This window comes from Loxodonta africana, chromosome 26 (assembly GCF_030014295.1).
Source record: "Loxodonta africana isolate mLoxAfr1 chromosome 26, mLoxAfr1.hap2, whole genome shotgun sequence".
NCBI classification, from domain to species: Eukaryota; Metazoa; Chordata; class Mammalia; order Proboscidea; family Elephantidae; genus Loxodonta; species Loxodonta africana.
This window is the reverse complement of record NC_087367.1, coordinates 19,829,354-19,845,098: the sequence shown is the minus strand read 5'-3', so window position 1 is coordinate 19,845,098 and position 15,745 is coordinate 19,829,354. Positions and strand designations below refer to the sequence as shown.

The window sequence follows — 15,745 nt, the reverse complement described above, 5'->3', positions numbered from 1 at the left end:
CTCTTCCGTGCATCTTTTTCTATATTATTTCTGTGTACTTACATAGTAGTAGCTGTTAGCTGCGGCTGAATCGGCCCTCAATTCGTGGTGACCCCAGTGTTAGGAAACGCCGCCTGGTCCTGTGCCATCCCCATGATCGGTTGCAGATTGGATGCTTGTGATCCATCGAATTTTCATTGGTTGATTTTTCTAAGTAAATCATCAGGCCTTTCTTCCTACTCTGTCTCAGTCCCAGGCCTCCACTGACAGAAGGTGGAGACTGCACACGAGGCACATTGTCTGAGAATCAAACCCTGATCTCCTGCACGGAAGGCGAGAATTGTGTGACTCACCGCCATTGTCTAGATCATACATAATGTTTTATGTTTTCCTTTTAAGTGAAATTGTTGCTACAGGACTTACTTTCCTCGTGCTGTTATTCAGTTTCAATACAGTAGTACCTGTGAGAGCCAAAACTTGACCAGACTGCCTTGTTTTTCCTGGTCTCACAAGTTTACCACCTTTGACAGGGTGCAGTTTGAGCACTTTTCCATCGTTCACTGTGAGTGGAAAATTTTTTAGTTTCTTTCTCTGTCAGGTTTCCTCCTTACAGGTTCTGGCTTTCATAGATTTTGCTGTATTTCAAGTTCTGGTGCCTGTTCATTAGAAAGGGGTTCTGTTTTCTTACATGATTTCATTACACTGTGATTGCTATCTTCTAAAACGATTTTCTTTTTCCCTTGGTGATCAAGTGAAACTTCCCATATGCGGTCTAATGATACCACGAGTGCCAGTGACGGCCTGGCATTGGCCTCAGTAAAGTAGACTCACCGGTTTCTTCCTGATTAAACTTACTGTGTTTAATTCCCATGGCCGTTTGAGGTGGGCTTGATAGGATGCTCTTTTTACAGATGAGAAAACTGAGATGTCGTAAGGTAATTATTGACCAGTATTTATTATATATAATAAAACCTTCAGTTTTGCTTTCTTTTGGAATGGAGTACAGTACAGGTTTTATTAATTTCTTGATACCAATTTGAAATGTTTTCCACAGTCTTTTTTGTGATAATATAAAAACTTATGCTTGATTACTTATCAGATTTTCTTACTGTGTGTCCCTTGTAGTTTTGCATAGTTATAGATTATGATGAAACTAATAGTAGTTCATAGCCGTTTGGGAACTCCATCTTTTCTCCAGGACTAGAATGTTGTTTATAGAAATGTGTTGTGCTCTCTGCATTGGTACATAAATATTTTATGTGAAAGTTTAGGAAATCCAAAGTTCGTCTATATTTTGGCTGTTTAGAATTTAGGGAGTATTTTACTGCAAAAGCAAGAGTACCGATGCCATGTTTGTGACCATCTTCAGTATCCTGTCATTAGATGCTTATGTGAACCAGAACTACACGGAATCTAATCATCACCTGTGCCTTTTTTTCCTAAGTCTAGAATTAATGTATTCTTATTATAGAAAATCGAAAAATATGGCACCAAAAAAAAAAAGGCTTTGTTCTCATTACCAAGGGTTAGAAGGATATTACCACTTTGTCATGTTTCCTTCCAGCCTCTTCTTGTGCATTATAAACAGTAATAGAGTTGTAAACAATAATAATAAATTGCAGAATGGCACAGAGGATAATGTAATTCCCACATAATGCCACCCAGAGCACATGTTAATATTTTATTTTCTTCAGATTGAAAAGGAAATCCAACCATTATAATGTGAAATTGACAACATTCTCTACCTAGCCCTATTCCCCTTCCTTCATCTGTACCTCCTGCCTCCAAAGCCTGTGTCCAGTCAATAAATCTGCTATGTATTTATTCTCTGTTTTTATATTTTTGCTATGTATTTATGTATCTATACACAACAGAAACATTGTTTTGCATGTGTTTAAATTCACTGTGAACCCCTTGCCATGTGCCCGTTTCCGAGACCTAGTTGCCATGTTAGAAGTACATACCGACTTCACGATTGTTTTGTAGCATTTGTCCTATTCTTTCATAGGAAAACATCATTCTTTTTGCATTCTCTTACTGGTGAACACCTGGATGTTTTGAAAACATTTCTTCTTTTGTTATTACCCATAGTGCTGTACTGAAAATTCTAATACATGTCTCTTTGTGAACATGAGTGAAAACTTTCTAGGCCGTAACTAGAGTTTGAATGCTGATCGACAGAGTGCTGCTTATTTTGAGTTTCACCAACCAAAAACTCACTGCCGTTGAGTTAATTGCAACCCATAGTGACCCTATAAGGTTTCCCAGGCTGTAAATCTTTCCAGGAGCTGACTCCCACATCGTTCTCCCTCAGAGCAGCTGGTGGGTTTGAACTGCCAGTCTTACGGTTAGCAACCGAGCGCTTTAACCACTGTGCCATCAGGGCTCCTTGTATTTCACCAGATGTAGCCAGATTGTCCCGCATACCGTAGTAGTTGATAATCCCACAAGCGGTTATAAGTATTCGTTTTCTTCATCCATTTCCTGACGTTATCCTCTATACCTGGCGTTTTCAGACTTTTAAATTTTTGCCAGCCTGATGCTCTCCCATTTTAATTTGCATTTAACTTTACAAGGTTAAGCATATACTTGTGTTGATTTGCTGCTCAGTTTTAGATTCATATCCTTTGCCGATTTTTTTTCTAATTGTTTTAAAATTTTATTCACATTTAAGCCTGCAATCTATGCGGAATTTATTTTTATTAGTGCAGTGAGGTAGGGATCTAATTTTATTTTTTTCCATATGAAAAATTACTTGTTCCAACACCTATTATTAAATTTGTCATTTCTACATGATTTGTAATTCTCCTTTTATGTTATTTCGAGGTCCTAGATATGCTTAAAGGAGCCCTGGTAGTGCAGTGGTTAAAGTGCTTGGCCGATAACTGAGAGAACAGTTGGCAGTTTGAACCTACCAGCCACTCAGCAGGAGAAGGATGTGGCAGTTGGTTTCTGTAAAGATTATAGTCCTGGAAACCCTCTGGGGCAGTTTCTACTCTGTCCACTGGGGTCACTATGAGTTGGAATTGACTGGATGGCCGTGGGTTGGTTGCTTGGTAATATGTTGAAAACTGCTTCTGAACTCTTAAGCTGTTGTTCTGTTTTGTTTGTCTCTTCGCTAGCACTGCATGATAGCTTTATAATAAAGTAACTGGTAAGACAAGTCCTGTCTTAGCTTCATTTTTAACACACAGTTGAAGAAATTTAAAACCTAGAGTTTCGTATTTGCCTTTTTGTTATCCCATGTTTTCCCCCTAACAACTTAACAGATATTTTTGTTATATCATTGTAAGAGCCTGGGCATTTTTTTTCTAATGTTATGTGACACCACCTTATATAGATATACTGTTTGTTTACATGACCAGCATCTTGTGGTTTAACATCATTCTTATTAGGTAATGCTTCCCAGATTATAACTAAGGATGCTGTCCTTGTTGTAGTCCTGCGTATTCTCTCTACACTGTCTGAGGAGGGAGAGTAGACAAATCTGTTAACTGAGGTGGCTTTTGGGGCTGATCCACCAGGGTAAGGGGTCTGACGGTCAAGAGCACTGGTCGGCAGCTGCAGCAACTCTCTGCCTCCCCCTGCTGGTGCCTTCGTGGAACAGGAAATGAATTTCTTTTGGAAGAGGGCATGGCCTATGTATCTTAAATATTATTTTGGGTGTATTTTCATGAAATACTTGCCTAATATGCTTCTTTCAGGGAGGTGCTTTCACACCATCCAGGGTTTTTATGTCTTCTGTTTTGCTTCCTTTAGTGTTTAGTAATTTTGAGATCACTGGTATATTATATAGTATATGTAATAATGTTATTAGGTTCCATCGAGTTGATTCTGACTCGTAGCGACCCTTTATACAACAGAACGAAACACTGCCTGGTTCTGTGCCATCCTCACAATCATTGCTATGGTTGACCACATTGTCGTAGCCATTGTGTTAATCCATCTCATTGAGGGTCTTCCTCTTTTTCGCTGACCATCTACTTTACCAAGCATGATGTCCTCCTCCAGGGATTGGTTCCTCCCGATAACATGTCCAAAGTGCTCAAAACAAACTCTTGCCATCCTCACTTTGAAAGAGTACTCTCGCTGTCCTTCTTCCAAGACAGACTTGTACTTTCTTCTGGCAGTCCATGGTATATTTAGTATTCTTCACCAACACCGTAATTCAAGGCATCAATTCTTCTTCTGTCTTCCTTATTCATTGTCCAGATTTCACATGCATATGAGGCAACTGAAAATATCATAGCCTGGGTCAGGCACACACACCTTAGCCCTCAAAGTGACATCCTTGCTTTTCAACACTTTATTATTACTTTTATTATTGTACTTTAGATGAAGGTTTACTGAGCAAACTAGTTTCTCATTAAACAGTTAATACACATACTGTTTTGTGACATTGGCTGCCAACCCTGCAGTGTGTCAACACTCTCCCCTTCTCAACCTTGGGTTTCCCATCACCAGTTTTCCTATCCCCTCCTGCCTTCTTGTCCTTGCCCCTGGGCTGGTGTGCCCATTTAGTCTCGTTTTGGTTTTTGGGCCTGTCTACTCTTTGGCTGAAGGGTAAACCTCAGGAGTGACTTCAGTACTGAGTTAAAAGGGTGCCTAGGGTCCATACTCTCGGAGTTTCTCAAGTCTCTGTCAGATCAGTTAAGTATGGTCTTTTTTTTCTTCTTCTTCTTTTGTGAGTTGGAATTTTGCCATACATTTTTCTCCAGCTCTCTCTTGGACCCTCTATTGTGATCGCTGTCAGAGCAGTCGGTGGTAACCATCTAGTTGTGCTGGACTCAGTCTGGTAGAGGCTGTGGTAGTTGTGGTCCATTAGTCCTGTGGACTGATCTTTCCCTTGTGTCTTTGGTTTTCTTCATTCTCCCTTGCACTAGATGGGGTGAGACCAGTGGAGTATCTTAGATGGCCGCTCACAAGCTTTTAAGACCCCAGATGCTATCCACCAAAGTAGAATGTAGAACATTTTCTTTATAAACTGTTATGCCACTTGAGCTGGATATTCCCCAGGCGTTTCAGCACTTTAAAGAGGTTTTTTGTAGCAGATTTGCCCAATGCAATATGTCGTTCGATTTCTTGACTGCTGCTTCCATGGGCGTTGATCGTGAATCCATGTAGAATGACATTCTTGGCAACTTCAGTATTTTCTCCATTTATCATGATGTTGCTTATTGGTCCAGTTGTGAGAATTTTGTTTTCTTTATGTTGAGGTGTAAGCCATACTGAAGTCTGTAGTCTTTGATCTTCATCAGTAAGTACTTCAAATCCTCTATGCTTTTAACAAGCAAGGCCGTGTCATCTGCATGTCACAGGCTGTTAATGAGTCTTCCACCAATCCTGATGCCACGTTCTTCATATAGTCCATATTCTCAGATCATTTGTTGAGCATACAGATTAAATACATACGGTGAGAGGATACAACCCAGATGCACACCTTTCCTGATTTTAAACCACACAGTATCCCCTTGTTTTGTTTAAACAGCTGCCTCTTGGCGTATGTACAGGTTCTGTATGAGCACAACTAAGTGTTCTGCAATTCCCATTCTTCACAATATTATCCATAATTTGTTATGATCCACACAGTCGAATCCCTTTACATAGTCAATAACACATGGGTAAATGCCTTTCTGGTCTTCTCTGCTTTTAGCCAAGATCCACCTGACATCAGCAGTGATACCCTTGTTCCATGTCCTCTTCTGAATCTGGCTTGAATTTCTGGCAGTTCCCTGTCGATGTACTGCTGCAACTGCTTTTGAATGATGTTCAGCAAAATTTTACTTGTGTGTGATATTAATGATACTGTTCGATAATTTCCACATTTGGTGGGATCACCTTTCTTTGGCATAGGTATAAATGTGGATCTCTTCCAGTCAGTTGGCCAGGTAGCTGTCTTCCAAATTTCTTGGCATAGATAAGTGAGCACTCCAGCACTATATCTATTTTTTGAAACATCTCAATTGGTATTCCGTCAATTCCTGGAGCCTTGTTTTTCACCAGTGCCTTCAGTGCAGTTTGCACTTCTTCCCTCAGTACCATTGTTTCTTGGTCACATACTGCCTCCTGAAATGGTTGGACACCTGCCAATTCTTTTTGGTACAATGACTGCATGTATTCCTTCCATCTTCTTCTGATGCTTTTTGTGTTTTTCGATAATTTTGTCCATAGAATCCTTTAAAATTGTAACTCGAGGCCTGAATTTTTCTTCAGTTCTTTCAGCTTGAGAATGCTGAGCATGTTCTTCCCTCTTGGTTTTCTAACACCAGGTCTTTGCACATGTCATTATAATACTTACTTTGTCTTCTCGAGCCGCCCTTTGAAATCTTCTGTTCAGCTCTTTTACGTCATTGTTCTTCCTTTAACTTTAGCTACTGTACGTTCAAGAGCAAGTTTCAGAGTCTCTTCTGACAGCCGTCTTCGTCTTTATTTTCCTTCCTGTCTGTTTATGACCTTTTGCTTTCTTCATATATGATGTCTTTGATGTCATCCCACAGCTCGTCTGGTGTTCAGTCATTATGTGTTCAGTGCATCAAATCTGTTCTTGAGATGGTCTCTAAATTCAGATGGAATGTACACAAGGTCGTGTTTTGGTTCCTGTGGACTTGTTTTAATTTTCTTCAGTTTTAACTTGAACTTGAATAGGAGCAATTGATAGTCTGTTCCACAGCCCCTGACCTTGTTCTGACTGATGATATTGAGATTTTCTGTAGCTTTTTCCACAGATGGTGGTGAATTTGATTCCTGTGTTTTCCATCCAGTGAGGTTTATGTGTATAGTCACCATTTATGTTGTTGACAAAAGGTATTCACAATGAATAAATCATTGGTCTTGCAAAATTGTATCATGTGATCTCCAGTGTCATTTCTGTCATCAAGGCCATATTTTCCAACTCTAATCCTTCTTTTTTGTTTCCAACTTTTGCCTTCCAATGACCAGGTATTATCAGTGCATCTTGATTGCATGTTTTATCAATTTCAGACTGTAGAAGTTGGTAAAAATTTCCTCATCTTTGGCATTAGTGGTTGGTGTGTAAATTTGAATAACAGTCATATTAGCTGGTCTTCTTTGTAAACATATGGATATTATCCTATCATTTGACGGCATTGTACTTAGGGATAGATCTTGAAATGTTCTTTTGGACGATGAATGTGACACCATTCCTCTTCAGTTCGACATTGCCAACATCGTAGACCATCTGACTGTCCGATTCAAAGTGGCCGGTACCAGTCCGTGGTTTTTTTAATGCCTAGGATATCAGTCTTTATGTGGTCCATTTCATTTTCGGTGACATCAGTTTTCCTAGTTCATACTTCGTACGTTACGTGTTCCTATTATTAATGAATGTTTGCAGCCGTTTCTTCTCATTTTGAGTTGTGCCACATCAGCAAATGAAGGTCCTGAAAGCTTGACTCCATCCACGTCATTAAGGTCAGCTCTGCTTTGAGGAGGCAGCTCTTTTACAGTCGTATTTTGAGTGCCTTCCAACCCGAAGGGCTCATCTTCCTTCATTGTACCAGATGATATCCTGCTGCTATTCATAACACTTTCACTGGCCAGTTTTTTCAGAAGTAGACCGCTGAGCCCTTCTTCGTAGTCTGTCTTATTCTGGAAGCTCTGCTAAAACCTGCACACCATGGGTGACCCTGTTGGTATTTTATATACTGGTGACATAGCTGCCAGCATCATAGCAACACACAAGCCACCACAATATGATAAACTGACATTCGCGTCAGGGGTAATAATGTTATATTATATAATATATATTTTGGTGTATATTATCTGCACAGAATCTGTGTAATGGATTGATGAAAAATGTTTAAAATATATTTGTTATTATTTTCTTTTTGAAGCTGGCTCGTAGTCTTAGGAAATTGTCGCATTTGTACAGCTGGTTTCAGAGACAGGATTTGAATCTGTTCTTGACTGCTACTAGATTACCTTTTGTGCTCACCCCTCTGCTTCATTCTCATTTAAATGCCATGGATCTCAGTACCATTATTTTTGTCTTTCTTTGGTTTGGCAGCACTGAATATCTCCTGTGTAGTCTGCAACATTTCAGTGTCTTGGTTTCTTGCTCTAACTTGTCTAGTTTTTACTTCACTTGGACTCTTTCTATGTTATTCTTGTGTTGAGATGATATGATTTGCAGTGCTGTAAATTGACTTCTTTACAAAGTTGTGAAAGCAGGAAGAAACCCCTGCTCTCTGTCACTTCAGATGCTGCGACCTGCACCTTTAATCCTGTTTGCCACTGGTCTCACACCTTCGACTGTGATGTTAAAATAGAAGATCCTGAGATACTTCTATAAAAAGGAGTGGGAATGTTTACAAGTTGATTATTAATATGTTGATAATATGAGTTTTTCAAAATTGTTTTCTGAAAAGAATATATGAAAGGCTGGTAGATTGTTTTGTGCTGTTATGGGAAAATGGATTCACCTTTTAGTTGAATTTGGAAGGTCAAGTTCTTATTATTCTTTAAGTGTTCACAAATCGACACCTATCTGTTCAGCCCCTTTCTCCATTAGGTGGCCAGACCACATATCTGAAGGCCTCCCACGCGGAAAAGGCACAAGAGGCAGGACTGTAGGACTGCAAGCGCCACTCCAGCCCTGCTTGGGAGATTTTGCTTTGTAGCCTCTCCTGTGAAGATCGCAGTAGGCCTTCAGCTTTCCTAATCCAGCATCTGTTTACCCAAGGCAATGCGCGCCACTTGTCAAGTCACCAATAATATTTTGGGAGCCGGTAATTAAGCTCCCTGCAGTGCTGATTCTAACTGCCTTTTTTTGAGATCTGTTACCAATACAGCTGGACAGTGATTTTCAAACACTTGTTAATTTAAGATATATATGATTTATAATTGTTCAAATCACCAAAGCCGTTGGGATTTCATTAAAATGTAAAGTTTACGTTGTGTAACATGCAATGAAAAAAAATCCGTTTATGACAGTTCTGGCGTTGATCTCCTCCCCCGTCCCCTGAATGAACAAAATCCCTTTGAACACAGAGAGACACAAATTGGTTAGCAAGTACTAGTTGGTGGAAGTTCTAGCCTGTTACTTCCTGCTTGGCACTGATGGCCAGAATGAGGTCTGCAGCCTTGCGGGTTGAGGAGCCGCTGTCACCTGCATTGTTCGGGAGCTCTAGCTGGAACGAAGCCCCAGTCCCCAGAAAGTAGGTTATTGTATAAGGCACTGGCTCTTCTCTTTTGGCTGGCTCTGAGGACTAAAGCATTTTGGGTGTAGAATTAGAGAAAAAGAGGTTGTTTGGGGTCTTAGAAATCATCTAGGATAGAATGTTTTACAGTGGAAGTGCCCAAGTACAGAACAATGGAGTAGCTTGCATAAGAAAGTCACATTTAATTAGTGACAGAATCAGGACTAGAAGCCTAGGCTTGCCGACGCAGAGTCTGGTTCTGAGAAAGCTCAGGTTTTTTGATTTAGTTTAGTAGGGAGGAAATCACATCCTGGAACATCTCTAATTCTATATTATCTCTGATCTTGTTACTTCTCACTTTTCATCCTATTAGGGGCATTGGTGGTTCAGTGGAGCCCTGGTGGTGCAGTGGTTAGGAGCTGTGGCTGCCAACCAAAGGGCCGACAGCTCACATCCACCAGCCACTCCCAGGAAATCCTATGGGGCAGTTCTACTCTGTCTTGTAGGGTCGCTTTGAGTCAGAATCAACTCTATGGCAACGGTTTTTTTTTTGTTTGTTTGTTTTGTTTTGTTGTGGGGGTTGGGGAGTTTTGTGGTTCAGTGGTAGAATTCTGACCCTTTATGCAGGAGACCCGTGTTCAGTTCTTGGCCAGTGCACCTCACGTGCAGCCATCGTCCATCTGTCAGGGGAGGCCTGCTGTGATGTTTGAACAGGCTTCGGTACTAACAGCGTCCACACTGAGACGGACTAAGAAGAAAGGACTGTTGACCTACTTTTGGCAATCAGCCAGTGAACCCTGTAAATCACAGTGGTCTGACCCGTGAGTGATCACGGGATGGCGTAGGAAGGGGCAGCATCTCGTTCCCTTCTGCATGGGGGGCCTACTTGATGGCCACTTACAACAGGACATCCTTTTATTGGCTTTCAGTTGGGTTAGGATAAAAATGGAGATGCCTGCAACAGTCAGAAGGCTGTAAGATTTTGTCTGTCCTTCCTCCCTAGGCCCTGCCCACACACACGCCTTTGCATCCTCTGGGCTTTAGCCACGCTATTCCTCCTTTGGTTCCATGCTGTCTTCTGTCACAGGACCTTTGCACATTCAGGTCCTGTTGCCTGGACGTACTCTCACAGCCGTACCTAGTTAGCTCTCGCTCTTTTTTCAAATCTTGGCTAATCCTTCATTCTAGGCACAGCTACTTTGAGATGTGCTCATGCAGAAAAGCTACTCCATCCTTTCCTTTACAACTCTTACTTGAGTTTAAATGAAACATGCATTTTTGTGATTGTCTGATTAATGTATTTCTATCCCACTCCCCACATACCAGCTTGTAACATCTGTGAGTATAATAACTATGTCTGTTTTTCCTCACTGTTGAATCCCCAGCATCTGGGGTTGCCTGGCATATATACTAGGTATTCAGCAAATATTTGGAAATGAATAAGTTAGTGTCAGTTTCTGGAACATAGCTTCTTATTAAGAAAGATCACTAGAGTATATTGTTTCCATTCTGTTGTTTTAGCATTTTAATAAATCCTATCCTTGGAAACTCTATGGGGCAGTTCTCCTCTGTCCTGTAGGGTCACTATGAGTCGGAATTGACTCGACAGCACTGGGTTTGGTTTATAGATGTGGACAGTGTCTTATGAGTACGAGTGGTGCTTGACAGAGAATCCCTGATGGAGCGGGAGAACAGTGGGACGCACATCTCAAATTCTCGTAAAAAGTCTAGACTTAATGCCCTGACTGAGACTAGGGGGACCCTGGAGGTCATGGTCCCTGGACCATTTGTTAGCCCAAGACAGGAACCATTCCCAAAGCCAACTCTTCAGACAGGAATTGGACTAGACTATAAGACAGAAAATGATACTGGTGTGGAGTGAACTTCTTGGCTCAAGCAGACACATGAGACTATGTGGGCAGCTCCTGTCTGGAAGGGAGATGAGAAGGCAGAGGGGGACAGGAGCTGGTTGAATGGACACAGAAAATACAGGGTATAGAGGAGGAGTGTGCTGTCTCATTAGGGGAAGAGCAGCTAGGAGTACATAGCAAAGTGTGTAAGATTTTGTATGAGAGACTGACTTGATTTGTAAACTTTCACTTAAAGTATGATAAATAAATAAAAATATAAGAGAGTGTATGATGAGTCAGATAACCCCCCCCCCCCAAAAAAAAAAAAAAGAGTAGTGTTTGAATTCTAATCTCCTTGAGTCAGGAGAGCTGCGCACATACAATCTGAAGACCAAGCACTGGAGAAGGATAAAGTGCTGGATCTACTTTATGATTCTCTCTCTATTTTTTTTTTCCTGAATCTATAGCTTATGATATGTTAGGGCCCTATTCCTACTTGTCACAGTTTGAAAAAAGCCCTCAAAGGTCATTTGCTAGTCACTTAAAAAAAAAGCCTTGTGTAGTCAGTTTTTCCAAGAGATAGACTTTAAGTCTCAGCATTGTCCTTTTATTCAGTTTGAGTTAATTAACATTAGGTTAATGAGAATATAGTGAGTTAATCATCACAAAAATTCAATAGTTGAGGTAACCTCGTATGACAAACATTTAATTACATTTTAACATGTGTAACTGCATTTTAACAAATGTAATTTCCCATAACAAATTATTAATTACCAATTCTTGGAGCTCTTATCTTCAGTGTCCTAGGAAAGCTTTTTTTGCTGTTCTAAGCAAAGTAACTTAGAAACTTAATTTTAAAAGGATGAGATTAAATCTAAGTAAAATGTAAGTCAGATACCTGGGTAATTGTTATGTGTATATTCACTAATGTTTTCCTTATCTACCTGACATGTTGCAGTGGCCAGGCTAATGCTTTGTCTTTTCAAAGTGTCTGTTTTGTAAGCCTCTTTTTTTTTTTTTTTATTACTATATTAAACTGCTGATTTAGTCTAATAGCTTTTTTTTAAAAAAAGTTTTTGGCCTAGTCTGAATTAAAGATTATTTGCACTTTAAATGTCTTTTTTCCAACCTATTGAAAGTTTGTGGCCAGTTTAATTGTCTTTCCTTTGTCCGTAACTTGTCTTTTCTCTCTGGCTGCTCTTAAGATGTTTCTTTTGTCTTTGGTGTTTGGCGGTTTGAATATTATGGTGAATATGATATGGATTTTATTTTTCCTTTATTCCAGAGTCTGAGGATTTCACGTCTCTCATTGATTCTTTAATATTCTTAGCCTTTATTTCTTCAAATATTGCATTCCCCTAATTTTTCTTTATTCTTTCTTTCTGGAGCTCATGGTAGATTTATGATGAATCTTCTCATTTTATCCTCTATATCCCTTAACCTCTCTTCTTTTCTTATTGATTGCATTTTAATTTAGTGCTTAAAGCTCATTCCTAGGAGCTGTATGGCAAATCTGAGTCTGTCTGGCTTAATTTGGTGGGAAGCAATTGATGTCAGGTTCTGCTTGTCTTCTGACTCCCGTCTAGGCCAGTTGTTCCCTTGCACATTATGTCATTTTAGAATGTGAGCGCCGCCCTCAGTGAGACTCCTTCATAAATCCCTCGGCTTGGGTATTCCTGGACCATGTAACGGTAGCATTCTAAACCCATTTGAGGCTCAGGACAATTTTCAGGCTATAAGCAGATATGCGTAATGGGCTTCTGATGCCCTGTTAAGGAGCTGTGGTCGTGCAGTGGTTAAGCATTCACCTGATAACCAAAGAAAGGTCAGTGGTTCAACCTACCAGTGGCTCTGCGGAAGAAAAGACCTGGTGATCTGCTCCTGTAAAACTTTCAGCCGAGAAAACCCTATGGGGCGGTTCTGCTATGAGTTGTAATCAACTTGACTGCATATAACAACAACAATGTCCTCTTGTCTTCAGATTGTAGCCGGCTCATTGTGAATATTTCCACCTGCTTTCCCTTGCCTTGCGCCTAGAAAACACCTGTCCCTTAGTACTGGCTTTCTGTTTTTCCTTCTTTATTTTTCTCCTGCCATCTTTCTCTACAGTTCTCCTTTGGGTTCCCTCAGCTACAGCTGATCCAAAAGTATATTTACCTTAATAGAACTCTGGAAGCTCTTCACGATAGCAGCCTAGAGTCACAGTCAGGGGGTGAGGACCAGTGGCTCTGCTCATGCTAATTTAGGAAGTGACAGCTAGGACAATGTGGTCCCCAGGACCTCTCGTTCTCTGTTCCTTTCTTGTAATAATAATCAAAAGGAACATGGCTTCGCGTGTCTTGTAGATTGGTTTGATGATGGATGAGGAATTTTGCTTCGAGTACTACACATTGAAGCAAAAATTGGGAGTGCATGACACGGTTTCATATATAAATTTTTTTTGCCTTTATCCTGGTTTGAAGTTTACCCATAAAAGTTTATATTCACCTTCTGCTTGGAAAAAGCACATACTTGTTAATTTTTAAATAGATTGGATGATCTTAATGTTGTAATTTGTGCCAGAGGCATATATTTAAATTTTTGTAAAATTCTGACTGAACAAATCAGTAGTCACTATTAAAACGTATGTGAATCACCTGTTGCCACGGTGATACGTGTTGCAGGTTGGATTCCCCAGGAGGCAGATTCTGGGGTGGTGATTTGCATGCAGGAAATTTGTTAGGGAGTGCTTTTGAGAGTAACACTTACAGAAGAGAAGGGAGAGAGGCAGGGTTGGACAGAGGGAGAAGATGGGCTATAGTACAGTCTGAGTGAAGGCCTCAGCTGACCCCACGGGGAGTTGTGAAGCTGAGGTAGCCCTTCAGCATTATCCCAATTAGGAGCAAAAGACTGGGCCTTTACACTCCTGCATCACTGGATACAGGCTACCCCAGGAAGGGACATGACCTTGGGCAATGAGATTTTCTTAAACTGAAACAATTCCAAAGAGGACCAACAGCTGAGGGTTGTCTGCTTATAGCAGTTCTGGCAGCTGGGTGATTAAGTTCTTTATTCCCAAATGGGGAAACACAGTATCCATTACACTGCCCAAAATTTCAGTGGCTTATACCAACAAGCACTCTTTTCTCACACATGCATGTGGATTGCCTGGGACTCTGCTGAACTAGACTGGGCTGACCGAACTACCAGTTGGATCCAAATCTGTTCTGTGTGTTCCTCATCCTTGGACCAAAGTTAGTAGCCCAAGAGGGCAAGCCCAAATACAGAAGCACATTTCAGAGCTCTGCTCATGTTGTGTATCTTAACACTCTTGTCCAAACAAGTCATGTGGCCGAGCCCAACATCAGTGGCCTGGAATGATACTCCTTTGGAGGTTTAGGGGAGGGAGTGAATATTTGCTGAACGATAACCTACCTGGTATGATCCTGCTTAATGAACAAAAGATGAGATTCCACTGCCAAGATTTTCTTGTCAGTCCTTCTCCTAAAATACTTCTGTTTGACGTCTCCATCTGTTATGAATGAGATGAAATGTGACAACACCTTCACCACTATTTGGCAGAGAGAACAGCTTGTGCTGGCGTCTACTGATTTTTAAAATTTAGATTTGAATGGATCTTCCTGTGCGTATTTGTATCTCTATTGAAAAAATGTAATTATACAAAGTATTTATCTGGAGGGAAGACTTTCAGTCTTTTTATGCCCAGTTTTTTCATTCTTTTTGTCATTTTAAATTGAGATACACATACAGTGTATGATAACCGTCAAATTAGGTGCACAGCCTATATGTTTGTACACGTGTGTTCATCCATGTAACCACCACCCAGATCTAGATGGAGAACATTAGCAGCATCCCAAAATGTTTCCCTCATGCTCCTTCCCAGTTAATAACACCCCTTCCAAGATAATCACCATTTCTGACTTCTTTCACCATCAGTTTTTCCTTTTCTCAGACTTCATGTAAATGGAATCATCCAATCTGTTCTTTGTCTTAGTTCTTCGAGTTTTTGTTATCTTACTGATAAATCAGCCACAAGCTATTGATTTTATGTCAGATTCCCATGTCTGTCTTAGCTTATTTCCATGAGTCTTCAGTGGATGTTGTCTCCTCCATTATGGAAACTATATATTGCCTGTTTTACTTGAAGCTTTTTAGGGTAAGGCTAGAATATATAAAAGTTCATTTAGAAGTTCTAAGTCTTGTCAGAAGGATAGGGCAATATGGACTTCAAATAATAGGATCCTCTGGTTTCCTTTGTGAAGTTGGTCATTGATTGCAGCACAGTTATTCCCGAGTGAATCCACGGTGCACATGCGTAGTGTGCGGTACAGGTAAGGGCGCCCTCTACCCTGATGCATCAGCACTGCACTCTTCTCCGCACTGGTGTAGATGCAGGTTTTGGAGATTTCGTAGCTCCTGGCCAACTATAAAGGAGCCCTGGTAGCGCAGTGGTTCAGTGCTCAGCTGCTAACCAAAAGGTCAGCGGTTTGAACCCACCAGTGGCTCTGCAGGAGAAAGATGCGGCAGTCTTCTACTGTAAAGATTACAGCCTTTGAAACCCTATGGGGCAGTTCTACTCTGTCCTGTAGGGTGGCCATGAGTCAGAATGGACTCAAAGGCAACAGGTTAGGGTTTTCTTTGGCCATCTGTAACTCTGACTCAGTCTTTCCCACTGGTGACAGTGCAGGAGCTCCTCTTCAAAATCAAATGCCTGCTGCAGTGTTAGTCACACAAACACACTTAAGAACCAAGAAAACC

At 40.7% G+C, this 15,745-nt stretch overlaps 1 protein-coding gene across 6 annotated transcripts in view; it reads left to right on the top strand.

Moving 5' to 3' along the window:
- MTA3 (metastasis associated 1 family member 3) overlaps positions 1-15,745 on the top strand; it is a 190,007-nt gene that overhangs the window by 123,892 nt on the left and 50,370 nt on the right. The window lies entirely within an intron of this gene.